We start from the raw sequence: 18500 nt of genomic DNA, 5'->3' as shown, positions 1-18500 counted from the left end.
AAGGAAACAGCTTCAGATGAAAACGCAGCTTCTGTGGGTTCGGGAGAAAGCCTTCACTATTCGTCCCCGCGGAGGGGAGTGGAGCTGCCCATTACATGCCTCCCGCCCCTGGCACACACAGCGCCCCAACCCCCCGCCCAGCCCCACTTCTGCAAACCCCTCCGGGCTCCTCCTAGATGGCTATTTAAGGGCCACCCTAGGGTCATCAGAAGTGTGAAAAGGAAATACTTGTCTCCAGAAGCCATTCTTTTTCTTCCTTCTTTCCTTGTTTCTCTGTTTCTGTGCCTCTTCTCTCTACTCCCCTGTTCTTCTGTAAGAACTCAGAACTCCAGCTGCCAGTGTCTCTGCAGGGCCCGTTCCCAGGGTGGTGTGGCTTCCCCGCCAGCCCTAAGGCTCAGGTACAGGCTGAGGGTTGCAGAAAGAGCCCCTGACTCAAGGGATCAGAGGAAAAAAAACGTTCCCTAAGGATGCATGCGGGCAGAAAATCTGGGCTGGGGGCAACAGAGGAGCAAGCCAAAGCCCTTCCAGGATGCTGACGTTCCTGGTAAGAGTCATAGCACGCTTCATTACTTACCCTTGGGGGGTCAAGTTTGAGGTAGGGAGAACAGCTAGTGCAAAGGCTTTGAAGTGGACGAAAGCACGATGAACTTGGTGAGGTTGAATAACGGGGGCAGGTGTGGAAGCAGTTCCCAACTTTGATATTCTTGCATGCCACTTTCTTCCCAGGGAATTTCTGGAATCAGCCCAGACTGCAGAGGTGGTCAGATGTCGGTGTAGCCCTGGTCCTCATGCAACTGCCGCTCCTTACTGCCAGAGTGTGACAGGTTTGGCAGCCTGCAGTGACAAGAGGGCCAGGTCTGCGCTGCAGGCACAAGGGTTATCCTGGCCTTCTCTGTGCCTTCTGCTGCAGGGACCTACCAGCATTACAGCCCTGGTTCACGTGCACGTTCAGCTTTGCCCGCATCCTCTTGGCAGTTGGGTCTTTTCATAATTCTACAACACTGTGAAATGTTTAGACATCAGGAAACCTAAGGGAGTTGACATACAATTAGATAATAATAGTACATTTAAAAATAGCTGATGGATTCGCATTACTTTTCTCTTAGTTGATGGTTAAAATCCCCATAACCATCAGGGTCAGATTTCTCTGGCTCATCTATAAGTGGTTTCTGAGAGTTTTAAGTAAGGATTAACTGCATCAAAGCTGGAATGAATACAAGCTTCTGATCCAAAATAGATCTTTAGTCTAATTTCATCCAGGTTACAGTCTCAGAGCCAAGAGCTAATTTAATTAATGTTTATATGAGCTTTAAATGTTATTAACAATAGTGTGGTGCATTATGACAGTCATGGCCCCCACAAATGGTGTCCTGTGTCCTCATTCCCTTGCAGTGTGACTTTGTTGCTCTTCCCTAAGTCAAGAGGTGACACCTGTCTCTCCACCTCTTGACTCTGGGCCGGCCTCCTGACTTGCTTTGGCTAATGGAATGCAGCAGAAATGACACTGTGCAACCTCGGAGACTAGGTCTTCAGAGGTATTGAAGATTTCATTCGCAACCTCTTGGAGCAGATAGAGACCATGTGGAGAGAGAAGCCCCACCAGCAGCCCAAACAAGGTCCCAGGATGTGAATGAGGCCATCTTTGACTCCAGCCTCAGTATCTCCACCAGCAGTCTGACCTGGGGAGACCAGCAGAAACTTGAGAAACAATACCTTGTTGTTTTAAGCCACTAAAGTTTAGGGACATTTGTTACGCACAAAAGATAACAAATATAACTCGTATCCTAAATGGTGGCAGAATGGAGTCCTTTCCCATGAAAACAGACCTCATCCCTAAAAACAAATGAGACATTTCCTCACTTTCTGGAATGGTACGGTAGAGTTTTCACCTTTGAAAGCAAGCAAGCAAGCAAGCAGGGTTGTTCAGGAAAGTCTTTGTGTTGAGGTTTGAAAGCCAAAATATAATAATGTTTATCCATTTTTTAAAAAATTAAGTTTTATTATTCAGACTAAGAGCTCGTTAGGGAGAAAGAAAAAGAAATTGATAAATGCATCCCATGATTGCCTCTCATTTGTCCTGGTCGGTGCTTTGTTGGCTTCCAACTCGGAGGAGTTGGACCTGCCCTCCTAGCACCTGATGCTGAATTAGCAAAATTCTGCTCTCCCTTTCTGTCCTATTTCCTTGCTGATGCCTCCTTCACAGCAGCTCTCACCGCACTAGATACACGGTATCTCTCCCCCCTGACATCACGACCTTTCTCACTTGCAGGCATTTGAATTAAAATGCATCTTCCTATACCAGGTTCATGTGCCAGATGCACAAATGCTGAGATGCGGAGGCTTGCAGCACAGAAAGTGTTTATTCACGAGACAGCCGCGCGAGGAGATGGGAGAACAAGTCTCAAATCTGCCTCCCCAAAGGCGAAGGGCTTGAGATTTTTATGGGATAAAGAATCAGAGTGGCCTGAGGTGTGGGGAAAGAGGATCAAGGCCAAGAAAAAGGTGAAGGAATAGGTGTTCTATAAAGGTGTATCTGAGTTACATGCTTCTATGGGATGCATGTTCAGAAAATGGCAGTGTTATCCTGATCGAATTTGGAGAACTGTCCAATTTCTGAAAAACAACTTAAGCAACCATTACCATAGCGACCCCATAGGTCAGAGGTGTCATCTACTTGTGATATATTGTCTAAGCTACATGAAGCTTGGGGGGAATGCGGTTTGCAAGGACAATTAAATCGAGCTAAGTCGGTGAAGACAGGTTACAGAATATTACTCATTCAGCAAGTTATAGTAAAAGGGATATAAGTGAAGACTCCTGCCCTCAGTTTCAGGATTTCAGGAAGGACCTCTTTGCTCTTTCACTGAAAAAGAAACACGTGATGACAATACTCCTTTCATGGGGTTCTCTTGAAATTAAGGAATTTGATAACAGGATTTATTCCCTTTTTCACCAGAATACTGGGCAACAAATACCTAGAGAAAAAGATCCAGGTACGGAATTACTGTTTATCCTTTTTTATATTTGTCTCTTTACATATTTTAAATTATTTTAAATGTACATACTGTAAAATACACATTTGATTTTGGTACACAGCTCTGTGCATTTTAACATACGTGTAGATATGTGTATCCACTACAATCAGATTAAAGAACAATTCCAACACCCCAGAAAATTCTCTTGCATGCTCTTTTGTTGTCAACCCCTCTCCCAATCCCCAGCCCCTGGCAACCACTGGCCTGTTCTCCCTTCCTACAGTTTTGCCTTTCCAGAATGTTGTATAATGGAATCATGTACTATGTAACTTTTTGAAACTGGCTTCTTTCACTCACCCGTTCATGTTTTTGAGTGTGCAATATTGTAATTTATACGTATTTGTTCACTCAGATGACCAACTATAAATTTCTCATGTATATATTTGGGCTTCCTCCATAGTTTCTGGCTTACAGCTCCCAAAATCCTTAGAATTTCCTGAGTCATAAGAGCAAGGGGGAAAACAAAAGAGTAAGGGAATAATAATTGGTCTCTTATACTCCTGAAATTTCAGGAATTTCAGTTCCTGAAATTCTTCAGGGAAGGTGACTTTTGAGTCCCACCCAAGATTGGGGCCCTGATACCAGGAGAATCAATTAAGGGATCAGAAGGTTGGAACTTTCATCACCACTACCCCCCAACCTCCAGGGAGGGGAGAAGGGGCTGGAGGGTCAACCATTAGCCAACAGCCAAGGGTTTAATCAATCGTGCCTATGTAATGAAGCCTCCATAAAAACCCAAAAGGACAGGATTCAGAGAGCTTTTGGGTTGGTGAACACGTGGAGGTTGGGGAGAGGGCCTGGAGCGTGGAAGCTCCATGCCTTTCCCCATGCCTTGCCCTATGTATCTCTCCATCTGACTGTTGATTCCTAACAAGCCAGTAATCTTGTGAGTAAATGGGTTTTCCTGAGTTTTGTGAGCTGCTCTAGCAAATTAACGGAACCCAAGGAGGGGGTCATGGGAACCCCTGATTTATAGCCAGTTGTTCAGAAGCACAGGATGCAACCTGGACTTGGGATTGGCATCCTGAATTGGAGGGGGTCGTTGGAACCTCCAATTTGTAGCCAGTTGGTCAGAAGCACAGGCTTCCACTGGCGTCTGAAGTGGAGAGTGGTCTTGTGAGATTGAGCCCTTTACCTGTGGAATCTGGTTCCATCTCCAGGTAGATTTAGTTGAATTCTTGGACACCCTTACGGGCACCCAAGAATTGCTCGTTGATACGGGGAAGCATCCATACACAGACGTGCACCACACACACATTGGAGTTGGGTCCAGGAACCCTTTGCAAGGTGTATAAATAATTTGTTCCCTTTTCTATGTGAGTAGTATTCCATTGTATAAACGTACCATTGTTTGTTTATCTGTTCACTCACTGAAAGATATTTGGGGGACTTCCCTGGTGGTCCAGTGGTTAAGAATTTGCCTTCCAACGCAGGGGATGTGGGTTCGATCCCTGGTCAGGGAGCTAAGATCCCACATGGCACGGGGCAACTAAGCCTGTGTGCTGCATCTACTGAGCCTGCGTGCCACAACTAGAGAGAAGCCCGCACACTGCAACGAAAGATCCCACGTGCCGCAACTAAGATCCAATGCAGACAAATAAAAATAAAAATAAATAAAATAAAATAAAAAGATATTTGGGTTGTTACCAGTTTGGGGCAATTATGAGTAGAGCTGCTATAAATGACTCTTTATTTAAATTCATTAACTGTAATGTTATTTATTTCAAAACTACTTTATCAGCAGAAATATTAAACTGTAGTTTATGACACTTTAATTTTATTTGAAGTGTTTATTCTAGTAATTTGAGGGTAAATTAACATTTCTCTTGTATTCACTTTTATTACATAAATATAGATTATTAAATAACTATCATGACTTGTCCCCACAAATCATGACAAGGCAAAGATCAAATCCATATAATGGATACAAATAAAGTAAAATGGTGGTTTGGAGCAGGGCAGTTTTACACATGATCTGAAGATGGAGAGATAGAAGTTAAAATTTTTAGAAATTTGATGCACTTCGGTTGGACCTTAGAAAGTATTCAATATATTGGCAGCCAGAAATGGATAAGCGAAGGCATGGATTTGTGGATAAGTTTTTGTCATCCTTGAGGGTAGTTTTGGGTACAGAAAGAACTGTGTGGATGTTTATTTTAGCTTTACATTTTAATTTCCCATATATGAAAGTTACAAATCCTAAATCCTTATTCTCTTATTAGTTATTAAAGTTCAGTTTACAGATCTCATTCTTCTTATTATACATCTAGTAAACCTGAGACATCAGTTGAAAGAGGTTTTTGGATTTACTAAGTTCATGAACCATCTTCAGCTCTTTTAAACAACATTTATACATGTAATGTAACTGATTTTCCTTTAAAGTATTTTTGTTGCCCAAATTAACAACAAAAAAATTCCTGAATACTACATAATTATAGGAAATCTAATAAATTAATTTACAAAAGAAGCAAAGCTTAAGTTCTCTTAATCCTTTCAGTATGATGAATCAACCTAGTAAGACTCCAGCTTTGAATCACAAATCTAAATTAAATATTTAGTTACACATTTTAAATTGGTGATAAATGGCTGACCTTCTAATTGGTCAAATTCTATTAAATATTCCAAGAACATAAAATACCAAATATGCACAAATCTTACCTGAGAAATTTCATGTTAATACTACAGCTTTGACTTTCATAAAGTTTTGATATTTAATTCTAAATCTTCCCCTATTAAAAGGTATTTACCCAGAGGAAAGGATGGTTACCATTCCAGTTAACTGAGGCTACTCAGGCCGGGGGCTTCAGACAAACATGAGTCCTGATGCTGCAGACATTTAGAATGGAATAGAAATCTCTGCCTGAGAGTCATGCACAGCCCTTTCCACAGCTGTTTTGTGATAATTCAATACAATTGACCCTTGAACAACATGGGGGTTGGGGGTGCCAGCCCTACTCCCACCCCACCCCTCTGTCAAAAGTCTGCAAATTGATAAATGACTCAACCAAGGGCAGGAAGCTGAAACAGTTTGGGTAGGATCAGGACTCAAGCCCTAGTTCTTTTGATACATACTGTGATCTCTAATCAAACACAAACTTCCCCATACTTCATTGTACCACGTGGAACAAGATTTTTAGTAAAGGAGCCAAGTGATCAAACTTAACATGACTCACAGTGGAACACCTAACGTTATGTTCCTCCTGATGTCCTAGAACATAAAGTTCTTCAGACTCTTGCCAAAAATGTTTAACCTGAACTACATCAACCCTTTAAACTTACCTTCCAGTTCACAGGAAATACAGGGGAAGGTAGTTAAATGGACACTGTATTAGTTAGCTATTGCTGAGCAACTAATTACCCCAGACCTAAGCTACTTAAACAACAATGAACAGTATCTCACACAGTGGTCCAAGAGAAGGCAAGGAGAAAGCCCCAATGCCTCATATGAACTAGACTCAGAAGGCACAAGCTGTCACTTCTGTCATATTCCATTTATTAAAAGTGAGTCAATAAGGACAGCCCACACTCAAGGGGAAGTTCCATCTTTTGAATCGGGAGAATCAAAGAATTTGTGAACATATTTTAAAATCACCACAGGGGTGATTTTAGTTTAAAAAAGATAAAGAAAGCAGAAGAAATGTGTGAATCCTGATTGGATCCTGGATTTTCTAAAAAGTCATAAAAGTCATTTTGAGGACAATCATGCTTAGTGAAACAAGTCAGACAGAAAAGGATAAATACTGCATGCTATCACTTATATGTGGAATCTAAAATAATAAAACAAACTAGTGAATATAACAAAAAAGAGGGCTTCCCTGGTGGCGCAGTGGTTGAGTCCACCTGCTGATGCAGGGGACACGGGTTCGTGCCCCGGTCCGGGAAGATCCCACATGCTGCGGAGTGGCTAGGCCCGTGAGCCATGGCCGCTGAGCCTACGCATCCAGAGCCTGTGCTCTGCAATGGGAGAGGCCACAACAGTGAGAGGCCCATGTACCGCAAAAAAAAAAAGAGAAAGAAACAGACTCGCAGATATAGAGAACAAACTAGTGGTTACCAGTGGGGAGAGAGAAGAGGGAGAGGCAAGATAGAGGAAGGGGATTAAGAGGTAAAAACTACTATGTATAAAATAAATAAGCTACAAGGATACACTGTACAGCACAGGGAATATAACCAGTATTTTATAATAAGTATAAATGGAGTATAATCTTTAAAAATTGTCAGTCAGTATGTTGTACACCTGAAACTTCAGTAATATTGTAAATCAACTTTACCTCAATTAAAAAAAGGTAAGACACAATGATATGTTGTCTACAAAAGACTCACTTTAGTTGTAAAAACATGAAGATGGTTGAAAGTAATGGGAAGGAATATAGGCACCTTGCTCACATAAGCTTAAAACACTGGAATTACTATATTAATATTACTCAAGTAGACTTCAAGACAAAGAGTTTTGTCTGAGATAAAGAGAACTATTTTATTATGATCAAAAGATTGTCAATAGAAAAACATAAAAATCCTAAGTGTGTGTGCATCTAATAAAAAGAGCTTCAAATACACGAAGTAAACATTGACAGTATTGAAAGGAGAAATAAATCCACAGTGAGACTGAGACAAACATCCCTCTCTCAAGATGCTTATCTGCTGAAAAAAAAAGTAAACAAAAATTAGTAAATGTATAGAAGATTTCAATAGCATTATTGACCAGTTTGATCTAACAAACATTTATAGATTGCAAAAAGAAAAAGAAAAAAGCCATAAAAGTCATTTTGAGAACAACTGGAAAACTTGAATATGAAACAAATATTAGACGAATTAAGGAATTATTAATAATTTTCATAGATATGACAGTGGCATTGTGGTGATGTGGAAGAAGATTTTTATTCTTAGAGAAGCACACAGAAGTATTTATCAATGAAATGTCATGAAGTCTGCAACCTGTTTTTAAACAGATCAGAAAAAAAAGAGATAAAACACATGAGACAAAGTATTAACACTTGAATCTCAGTAGAGAGTACAAATTATTCATTGTACTGATTTTTGACCTTTTCATACTTTCAAAATTTTTCAAAATAAAAATAGGTAAATATATTAGGATAGTTTGGTGTCAAATTAGGGGTGAGTTTCTCAAATTCAAGACTGAGGAATTAGGTTGTCATCCTTGGTTTGCCAGAAGGAAAAGGAGACCCTCTGCTTTTAGTAAATGCTCTTCTTTTGTCTAATATTCCTGGCAAGTGGGTACCACAGTAGCTTCAAGGAACTCTCTTCCTGTAAGAGACACAGGAAGAAATCCCTGGTGTATATGTGGGGCTCTGTCTGCAAAGCCAGGCAACAAAACCACTTTGAAGACATTAAAGACACTCTGGAGAAGCAGAGCCAAGCAGAAATTGATGTCAAGGAGAAAAGCCGGTGTACTTTACAAAAAGCAGAAGTTCCAGGGCCTTCCGTGAAAGTCTGAGAAGGAAGAGTGGAGGAGGTAAGGAGGTGGGGAAGGAGAGCCCCCTCAAACTTCCAGCCCAGGATTTCAAAGAAAACCACCAAGAAGCCTCTGTTAGACACTGAGAGACTCTGGAAGAAAAGGAGGGGAGAATTGTGTTTGAGGTCAACAAACGAAGATCTCAGGTTTATGCCTCTGTAGGCAGATAGAATGGGTGTCCCGGAAGAAGAGAACCAGACATACTGTCTAACACAGGGGTCCCCAATCCCTGGGCTACGGATGGGTACCAGTCTGTACAGCAGGAGGTGAGCGGCGGGTGAGTGAGCAAAGCTTCATCTGTATTTACAGCCGCTCCCCATTGCTCACATTACCGCCTGAGCTCCGCCTCCTGTCAGATCAGTGGTGGCATTAGATTCTCAAAGGAGCATGAATGCTACTGTGAACTGTGCATGTGAGGGGTCTAGGCTGTGCACTTCTTATGAGAATCTAGTGCCTGATGATCTTTGAGGTGGAGCTGAGGCGGTGATGCTAGCGCTGGAGAGTGGCTGCAAATACAGATTCTCATTAGCAGAGTGGTTTGACTGCACAGAGACCCTAATATATAAATTGCTTGCAGACTCATATCAAAACCCTATCAGTGAGTGGCAAGTGAAAACAACCTCAGGGCTCCCACTGATTCTGCATTATGGTGAGTTGTATAATTATTTCACTATATATTACAATGTAATAATAATAGAAATAAAGTGCACAATAAATGTAATGCGCTTGAATCATCCCGAAAGCATCCCCCCCATCCCCAGTCCGTGGAAAAATTGTCTTCCACGAAACCAGTCCCTGGTGCCAAAAAGGTTGAGGAGGCCATTTTGGCCTAAGCCATTTTGTGATCTAAGCCTGTCTACAATGCCTGCCTTTGACCAGGCCAGGGAAATAACTTAATCATATCAGAGACAATAAATCAGTTATAAGGACTCCCAGTTCTGTTTGAAGGTTAGGATTAGCCTGAAGCTCACTCTTGTGCCATCTTGCAGGATCCAAACCCCCTTGAGCCCTCAACCACCAGAATAACTGGAAGCTAGGGAATGATGATGCTGACCTCTGCTGACCCTTGAGACTTCAGTCAACCAGAACCTGGACTCTGTCAATCTCTTCCCCAATTCTAGACTGAATTCTCCTCTGCCCAAGTCCCCTTGTGAATATGCATATACCCTTGGCTTAAAACTTCCCCAAGTTTGCTCTTGGGGAGACACTGCATTGGGAAATATCCCTGGTGTTTTCCTTACTCGATGCAAGTAATGAATCCTATGTTTCTCTGTTCTTCGGCTTGGTTGTCTTTTGTGGCTTGGCATTCTCCAAGAGGCGAACCGAGTGTTTGGGTAACATCTTCGAAAGAAGACTACATCCCCTACTTTAGAATACTCAAAGGGAATCCTACATATAGAATTTGAGGTTAATAGTAGAATAAGTTAATAAAACATTATTTCAACATCCCATAATGATTTAATAACTCTTATTGACACCAAAACATTTCATCCATTTAATAACATGGGGTATTATTTTTAGCAACTAGATATTGATCTAAAAATCACATTTTATTGAAGTACATTAGAAGCAAGTAGATAAAGTCAGAATGTGGGAACTTCTACAGCAGCGGTCCCCAACTTTTTTGGCACCAGGGACCGGTTTCGTGGAAGACAATTTTTCCATGGATGGGGGAGATGGGGGATAGTTCAGGCAGTAATACAAGCGATGGGGGGATGGTTCAGGCTGTAATGTGAGCAATGGGGAGCAATGGGGAGCAGCAGATGAAGCTTCACTTGCTCACCGCCACTTGCCTCCTGCTGTGTGGCCTGGTTCCTAACAGGCCATGGACCAGTGCCGGTCTGTGGCCCAGGGGTTGGGGACCCCTGTTCTACAGGATAACAACCCAATGGGGAGACTATTCTAGATAAAAGAATGTTAAGAAAAAAGATAATCTCAAAACTTGGAAATAGAAAAGTGATGATTTAGTGTCCTGTTTTTTCAATGTCACGCTGGGGCATTGCCTAACATGCTAGGGGCGTGCACCTTCATTTCAGGCTATTTAAGATTAATGAAGGTATTTCACAGTTCTGTGAATAAAGATGACAACATGTATAAAACAGAGTGATGCAGATGATTCTTATCTGATAGCAACTGGGATTAATTTTGTCTGGTAGAGATGCAAGTGATTTCAATTTGGTAGCAAAGATCATCAAAAAGATTTTGATTTTAATTTTTATTTTCTTGGAGGTTGTTAACCAGTTTTACAAAAAAAATCTAACTTAGCAATCATTTTCTGATGCCTCAGTTTCTCAAAGTTTCTTTTAACCAATTTAATCATCTTGCTGCTTCCCTTATTACTGAGTTAATTAAATACTTAATACCTAGTTCCTTTATGTTTATAGGAGACTCGGGTTTTGCCTTTTAAAAAATTCTATGTTGAAAAGAGACTTGAAAAACAGAACACCAAATGCAATAGGGGGACCTTGTTTAGATCCTGTTCTCTAACAAACCGGTTGTAAAGACATTTTTAGGGAGATGGAGGACATTTACAAGATGGTCTAAGCATTAGATGATATTAAGGAGTAAGTGATAATTTTCTTAGATGTAAAGATGGCATTGTGGTATGAAGGAAAAGATTATATCTATATCTATATATATTTAAGTGTATGAGTTATCTAGTGCTGTGTAACAAATTACCCCAAATTATGCTATTTTAAAATGTAGGTTTTATTATTATTTACGTATGGCAAGGCCAATAGATCAGAATATGAGTGCCATTGAAAATACAGTTTTCTATACTCCTACATCCCAAGAGAAGGGAGCACACTACACCACACCACAGGTGAGCTACATGGGGAAGCACCTGGGTCAGTCTGGAGGCAGAGGGACTGAGGGGAACATGTGGGCATGAGACTTTGTTGTGGTTTCTATGGGAAGGGACAGGCAAGGCAGGGAAAGCGGGCTTAGGATTGTCTAGTCTGAAAAATTTCAGTGGACTCTGGGGCATGGGGGCTATCTCTAGCTGTCTGGTCCCTGGCTATGCGGTCACTGGTGCAGGTAGATAGTGGCCCAGAGTGTGAGAGCCTGATGGAGGAGGTGGTTGGGGTGTGGGCTCTGGATTAACTGGTTTGCTTATGAAAGCTATGTTCTCTTTTTAAATTTTTAATGTTTTATACAATTTTTAAAGGTTAAACTCCATTTACAATTATTACAAAATACTGACTATATTCCCTATGTTGCACAATACATCCTTGTAGCCTGTTTTACACCCAATAGTTTGCATCTCCCACTCCTCCATTCCTATATTGCCCCTCCTCCCCTCCCTACTGGTAACCACTAGTTTTTTCTCTATATCTGTGAGTCTGCTTCCTTTTGTTATAGTCACTCGTTTGTTGTATTTTTTAGATTCCATGTATAAATAATATCATATAGTATTTGTCCTCTGTCTGACTTATTTGATTTAGCACAATGCCCTCCAAATCCATCCATGTTGCTGCAAATGGCAAAATTTTATGGCTGAGTAGTATTCCATTGTATGTATACCACATCTTCTTTATCCATTTATCTGTTGGTGGATACTTAGGTTGCTTCCATATCTTGGCAATTGTAAATAATGCTGCTATGAACACTGGAGGGCATGTATCTTTTTGAATTAGTGTTTTTGCTTTCTTTGGATGTATATCCAGGAGTGGAATTGCTGGGTCATATGGGTCATATGGTAATTCTATTTTTAGTTGTTTCAGAAACTCCATGCTGTTTTCCACAGTGGCTGCACCAATTTACATTCCCATCAACAGTGTACAAGGGTTCCCTTTTCTCCCCATCTTTGCTGATATTTGTTATTTGTGGTCTTTTTGATGATAGCTGTTCTGACAGGTGTCAGGTAATATCTCATTGTGGTTTTGATTTGCATTCCCCTGATGATTAGCAATGTTGAGCATCATGTGTGCCTGTGAAAGGCATGTTCTATCCCTGGGAATTGGCTAGCCCTGGGAGGCACAGTCTTTCCAGGCCCCAGAGATAAAAACATCAGAAACACATGGTTAATACACATAGCGACTTTAAAAAATTTAGTATTTCATACAGTTTCCGAGAGTCAGGAATCTGGGAGTGGCTTTTCTGGGTGGCTCTGGCTCAGGGTCTCTCAGGAGGTTACCATCCAGTTGCTGGCCAGACCACGGTCATCTGAAACTTGACTGGGGCCAGAGGCTCTGCGTCCAAGATGGCCCAGGCATCTTGTTTTCTCTCTGTTGGAAGAGAGCTCCTTGCTGATTTTGGCCAGCGGCCTCAGCTCCTCAGCAAGTGGGCCTCTCCAGAGGGCGGCTGGCTTCTCCCAGAGCAAGTGATCTGACAGTGAGTGAGAGAGTTAAGCCACACTTATAAAAATAAATAAGTATCAGAAATGACATACCATCACTTCTGCCGTATGCTATTGGTCAGACAGATTAACAGTGGTCCATTGTGGGGGAAAGGGCTGCACAGAGTATGAATACCAGGAAGCAAGGTTCACTGTGGGCCAATTTGCAGACCACCACGGTCCACCAAAAATTCATATCCTTCCCACATGCAGAATACAGTCAACCCCTTCCAGAGTCCCCAGAAATCTCATCCTATTGTAGCATCCGCTCAATGTCCAGAATCTCATAATGTAAATAATGTAAATCAGGTCCGGGTAAATCAGGTCTCATAATGTAAATCAGGTCTATAAATTTATTATAATTCCTTAAATCCAGTTTCTCCAGTACAGTTCTTCTTGACAAATTATCTGCTCCACCCCTCCCCCTCTGTATTAGTCAGCTCAGGCTGCTATAACAAAATACCACAGACTGGGGGGCTTAAACGACAGACATTTCTTTCTCCCATTTCTGGAGGCTGGAAGTCCAAGATCAGGGTACCTGCATGGTTGAGTTCTGGTGAGGACTCTCTTCCTGGCTTGGACCTGGCTGACTTCTTTTTCTTTTTGGCTGACTTCTTACTGTATCCTCACATGGAAGAGAGAGAGACAGAACTAGCTCTCTGGTCTCTTTACAAGGGTACTAATCCCATCATGAGGACCCCACCCCCATGGCCTCATCTAAACCTAATTACTTCCAAAATCTCCACCTCCAAATACCATCACATTGGGGGTTAGGGTTTCAACATGAACTTTAAGGGGACACGAATATTCAGTTCGTAAACCCTCTCCTACTGAACACACAAGGGGACAGACAGAATAACCACTCTAGAAACTCTTGCTGAAAAAGGGAGAAGATGAGAGCATGAAGAAGTTGCTGGTCCATATAGATTCCAAGCCAAGCAAACATCCTAAGTTCCTTAATTATGTCTCAAGTCTTGGGAACCATACTCCAAGGCTTTGGACTGCCCTCTGGGCTCTTGGTTTTTCCCTGTGAGTCATCCTTCCTTTTCCATGAAAGGAAAGGTATCATGCTGTAACATGAAAGGTATCATGTGTTAGCAGCTGAGTAATATTCTCAGCCTGCTTCCTGCCAGTAGCACTTTGAGGGTCCAAAGACCTCTTTTTATTTTGTACTGGCTCTGTCCCTTTCAGTCCAAGTTGGTAATGATTCTGTACATATAATTCTCATAAAAACTTTATGGATTTCCTGCGAATCTCCATGGGATCTACTCCATTAGGCAAAGTCAACACCCCTAAATCTCTTTGAGATGAGCCCTTCTCCACATAGATAGGGCTTCTGCAGACAGCAGAGGGGCAATGATCCGAAGCTTCTAGGAGCACTGTTTTTCTTTTTTTTTTTTTGGCCGTGCCGCTGGCATACAGGATCTTAGTTCCCTGACCAGGGATCGAACCCATGCCCCCTGCAGTGGAAGCGTGGAGCCCTAACCACTGGACCACCAGGGAAGCCCTGAGGGGCATCATCCTTTGATTGAGAGGGTCTGTGAGTGTCTTGGTCCACTGGGGCTGCTGTAACAAAACACCACAGGCTGGGTAATTTATAAACAACAGACATTTATTCCTCACAGTTCTGGAGGCTGGAATTCCGAGACCAGGGTGCCAGCATGGCTGGGTTCTGGTGAGGGCCCTCCTCCAGGCTGCCGACTTCTTGTGACCTCACATGTGAGGTACACCTTTAAGCTCACAAGCATTCGGGCCACAGCAGCGAGGCACACCTTTACTCTCCTTAGAGGGCCTTTTGTCTGACAAAAGGACTATGGGGTATGGCTTTATATCTTCCTGAAATCTTTTAAAAATTATTTACAGGCACAGCCTAGGGTCTGTCTCTGGACCACAGGTTTTCTGGCAGGGCCCTGAATTTGGACTTTTGCTTGGAAGCCATTCCTTGATTCTAGCATAATTTGTCATCTGGCCCGGCTGAAAACCTTCCAGTCCCAGCTCCTTTCTGCTTAACGACCCTTCCGTTCATTTCTCTCTCTCCTCTGGCATCTTACTATAAGCAACTAGCAGAAAGCAGGCAGCACTGAAAACGTTTTGGCTCCGAATCTCCTTGACTAGATCACGAGTTCATCGGGTGCATTTTCCTCTGTCCACATGACTGCAGGCAACAGCATCACCAGGATCCCTTCCTCCAGTTTCTGACACTTTCCTGCAAGCTCTGACCTGAATCTTTAACGACCTGGACTCTTTAATTCACAGCTTCTTCAAGGTGCTCCAGGCATTTACCGATGCTCTCAACAAAGCCCACCGCCTGGTGCCAAAGCCACTCCCACATTTTGGGTTTCTGTCACAGTACCCCGCCTGCAAAGGTATCCAAATGTGTTCTATCTGTACTACCAATGTAGCCCCAAATTTAGCAGGTTAAAGCAGTAGAAATTATTATCTTGCACAGTTTCTGAGGGTCAGGAATCTGGGACTGGCTTAGCCGGTGGTTCTGACGCAGGGTCTCTCAGGAGGCTCCCATCTAGATGTGGTGGGGTTTGCAGTCATCTGACACTTGACTGGGGCTTGGGGATCTGTGTCCATGAGGCTTTCTTTGCCACATGGGCCTCTCCATGGGGCTACTAGCGACATGGCAGCTGACTTCCCCCAGAGCAAGTGATGAGAGGGAGAGGGAGAGAGAGAAGGCAAGATGCAGCCATGTGTCTTTTGTAACTTAATTCCAGACGAGACAGGCCATCACTACTTCTGTATTCTACTGGACCAACCCTGTACAATGTGGGAGGACACTGTCGGAGGGTGTGAAATCCCAGAGGCGAAATGTCATGTTGTCTATAACCTATATATTTCAGCAAAAAAAAAAAAAAAAAAAAAGAAATGAAGTAAACTGCAAAAATAGTCACAATAATTATATCTAAATCAGGGGAATATGGGACTTTACTGAGCTTTTCTTTCTATTTTTCTGCATATTTGTACAGTTTCATAGTAAAAAGTGAAAAAAAGCTAACTTAGGCTTTCTGTCTGGGGGTGACAAGATGGCTTAATGGCTCAAGAATCATCTAGAAACCAGCTTTCTTTTCTACCCAGCCTTCCGACCTGCCTTCAGCAGCAATGCCTGCCCTGCACCCAGGACTCAGTGCTTTCCCAGCTGGCTACCTGCAGCTGCATTCAAGGGGTGGGGCTGAGTCAGCAACACCGCCCCAGAAATGGGAACAGATGAACTGCAATACACTCTCCCCCAGGTATTCCTGGGAGATGTTCTCAAACACACCAGCACTTCTGATTTTGTTCCAAAATTTCTTTAGAGGAGCAGTTCCATGGAATACTTTTCCTGACCTTGCCTTCAAGGTCAGTGTTCATACAGGGCTTTAGCAGAGTCTGTGGTCTTGTTTAACTTTGCCCGGTTTGTTAATTCAGCTTGGGTTCACTCAGTTCCTGGAATTTAGTCCCTTATTTCATAATAATAAATAAAATAACTTTGGAGGGATAACCAGCTGTGACTGCTGAGTCACAGCTCTTTATTAAGGAACTCTGTGAAATCCCAGTGTTCACTTATGCTAAGAGTTTCTATAAGAATAGAGCTTTAAAAAAAATTTTTTTTAGAGTTAAATATTAACGTGTGATGAATTTTCCAGAGGAGTTTGGAACTAAAACTGGTGAAGGTGAGAAAAATGCCATTTGGGGTGTTGCAAGCAGTCTGTACGTTTTAAGATAGAAGCAAGAATTTATGTTTAGGGCCCACCCTCCGTTGGTTCTGGGTGGTAACACTTTGGTGACTTCTTTGACTTATTCAGATATTTAAAAATTACCTACACATTATTTTGGAGAAATCCCAAGGCATTGAAGTAATTCAGTTGCAGATGTTTCAAACTGGCACGTGAAAGGTTCTGTTTAATGCTAAACCAGTGTATCTCTAGCAGGATAACACCATTGCCTTGGGGAGGACTGGAAGGGTACCCAGCCATGGTGCGATGGCTTGTCGATGTGCCCACTGGGCTAAGCTGATCTATGTTTCCCAGGATTCCCTTTTCTTGTATGTTTCTAGTTTGATGGACCTATAAGATTTATTTTATCCTGAGAGTTGCACCTGCCTTCCTCCAGCCAGGCTTTCCTTGCTGAACCTATAACATAAAATCATGGAAGGTTGACACTGACATGGCCTATACAGATTATCTAGTTCAATTGGGTCCTAAAGTTGGTCCATCGTAAGAGTCATTTGGGGAGTTTGTTTTTTTTTTTTTTTTTTTGTGGTACGCACTGCTGTGGCCTCTCCCATTGCAGAGCACAGGCTCCGGACGCGCAGGCTCAGTGGCCATGGCTCACGGGCCCAGCCTCTCTGCGGCATGTGGGATCTTCCTGGACCGGGGCACGAACCCGCGTCCCCTGAATCGGCAGGCGGACTCTCAACCACTGCGCCACTAGGGAAGCCCCTGGGGAGTTTTTTTGAAATACGGTTTCCCCAGTGCCACCCTGTAAGATTCTGGTTCAGTAGGTCTGAGCCCAGGACATCTGAATTTTGCAAGTTCCCTAGATGGTTTTGATGGTCAGCCAAGTGGGTTTGCTAGTCACTGTGATTCTCAAAGTATATGGTCCTTGGACCAGGGACACCAGCATCATCAACCACAATCTTGGACCCACAAATTCCTGAGGTTCCCCCGGACCTCCTGAATCAGAGGCTCTGTTTGCGGTCCAGCACTCTGTGGTTTAATAAACCCTCCAGGGGATTCTGATGCGTGCTAAAGTTTGAGAACCAAATCTAGTCTAATCTCTCATTTCATAGTTAAGGAAAACGAGTCTAAGGAGAAGGGACACGTCTTTGGTTTAATGCAAGGAGATGGACACAGGAGGCAGCCTCTCCTTGCACTCAGGTGTTTCGAGCAGAGAACACTCACAGCCTGCCTTGAGAAACCTCAGGTTACTACACTTGTGAAAGCAAGGTTTTCATCAACTAGAAGATGTTACATGATCCAGTGACCCAGTTTGTAGTACAAAATGCCAAAGGAATCATTTTTTTTTTTAGGAGTGCAGGTTAAGGAAAATCAGCACTTAAGCAAGCTTCATGAAGAAGAATTCTGAAAGCTGGAAAGGATTTGCATAAATGGAAAGAGAGAGGGCAGCCCTCTCCCCAAATTGGGGAGACCACAGGGAGGAAGAGGCAGGACAACGGAGATTCCAGCCAGGTTCAGGGGGAAGGTGCACGTTAAGACAAAGAGGAGACTGTGAGAGGGGTCTGGGAGATAGTTTTGGGGAAATAGGTGGGAAAACAGTAAATATAAATTGTTTTTGAATGTTGTGGCAGAGGTGTACTTTATAATATAGCACTGTCTCGTAATATTGGAATCCACTGCACAACTTTGCCAACTGAGACTGATTTGGAGGCAACTTTTTAAAAAATTACTTTTAAGTACGTGCATAAGTTTAACGCTGAGTTGGCAAATTTTGGCAAGGCATAGAGTTGCGAATATGAAATCCCTCATGTTAATAAGTGTTAATTAATGTCAGGAATGCTTGGAGAGCTAAATTTAGCAAATAGAGAAAAATGATGTGTAATCAGTCACATCTAGTCTTTCCATGTAACTGGTACTTCCAAGATGCTGGAAGATGCTTAGAAACAGTCTAATAGAAACAATTTTGTGTTTCGATGGAAACCTGTGCT

General features: G+C 42.5%; 1 long non-coding RNA gene across 1 annotated transcript in view; it reads right to left on the bottom strand.

Annotated features, from left to right (window-relative positions):
* Nucleotides 1-12534: 12534 nt before the first annotated feature.
* Nucleotides 12535-18500, bottom strand: part of LOC141278258 (uncharacterized) — a 7166-nt gene continuing 1200 nt past the window's right edge. The window contains exons 2-3 of the long non-coding RNA XR_012330625.1: nt 13386-15683; nt 12535-12837 (exon numbers count right to left, since the gene is read on the bottom strand). This is a non-coding gene — a long non-coding RNA (uncharacterized lncRNA). The remainder of the gene's footprint in view (nt 12838-13385; nt 15684-18500) is intronic.

The sequence above is a fragment of the Tursiops truncatus genome, chromosome 3 (genome assembly GCF_011762595.2).
Source record: "Tursiops truncatus isolate mTurTru1 chromosome 3, mTurTru1.mat.Y, whole genome shotgun sequence".
Taxonomy (NCBI): Eukaryota; Metazoa; Chordata; class Mammalia; order Artiodactyla; family Delphinidae; genus Tursiops; species Tursiops truncatus.
Note: the sequence above shows the minus strand (reverse complement) of the source record. Positions and strands in the feature narration are given on the sequence as shown.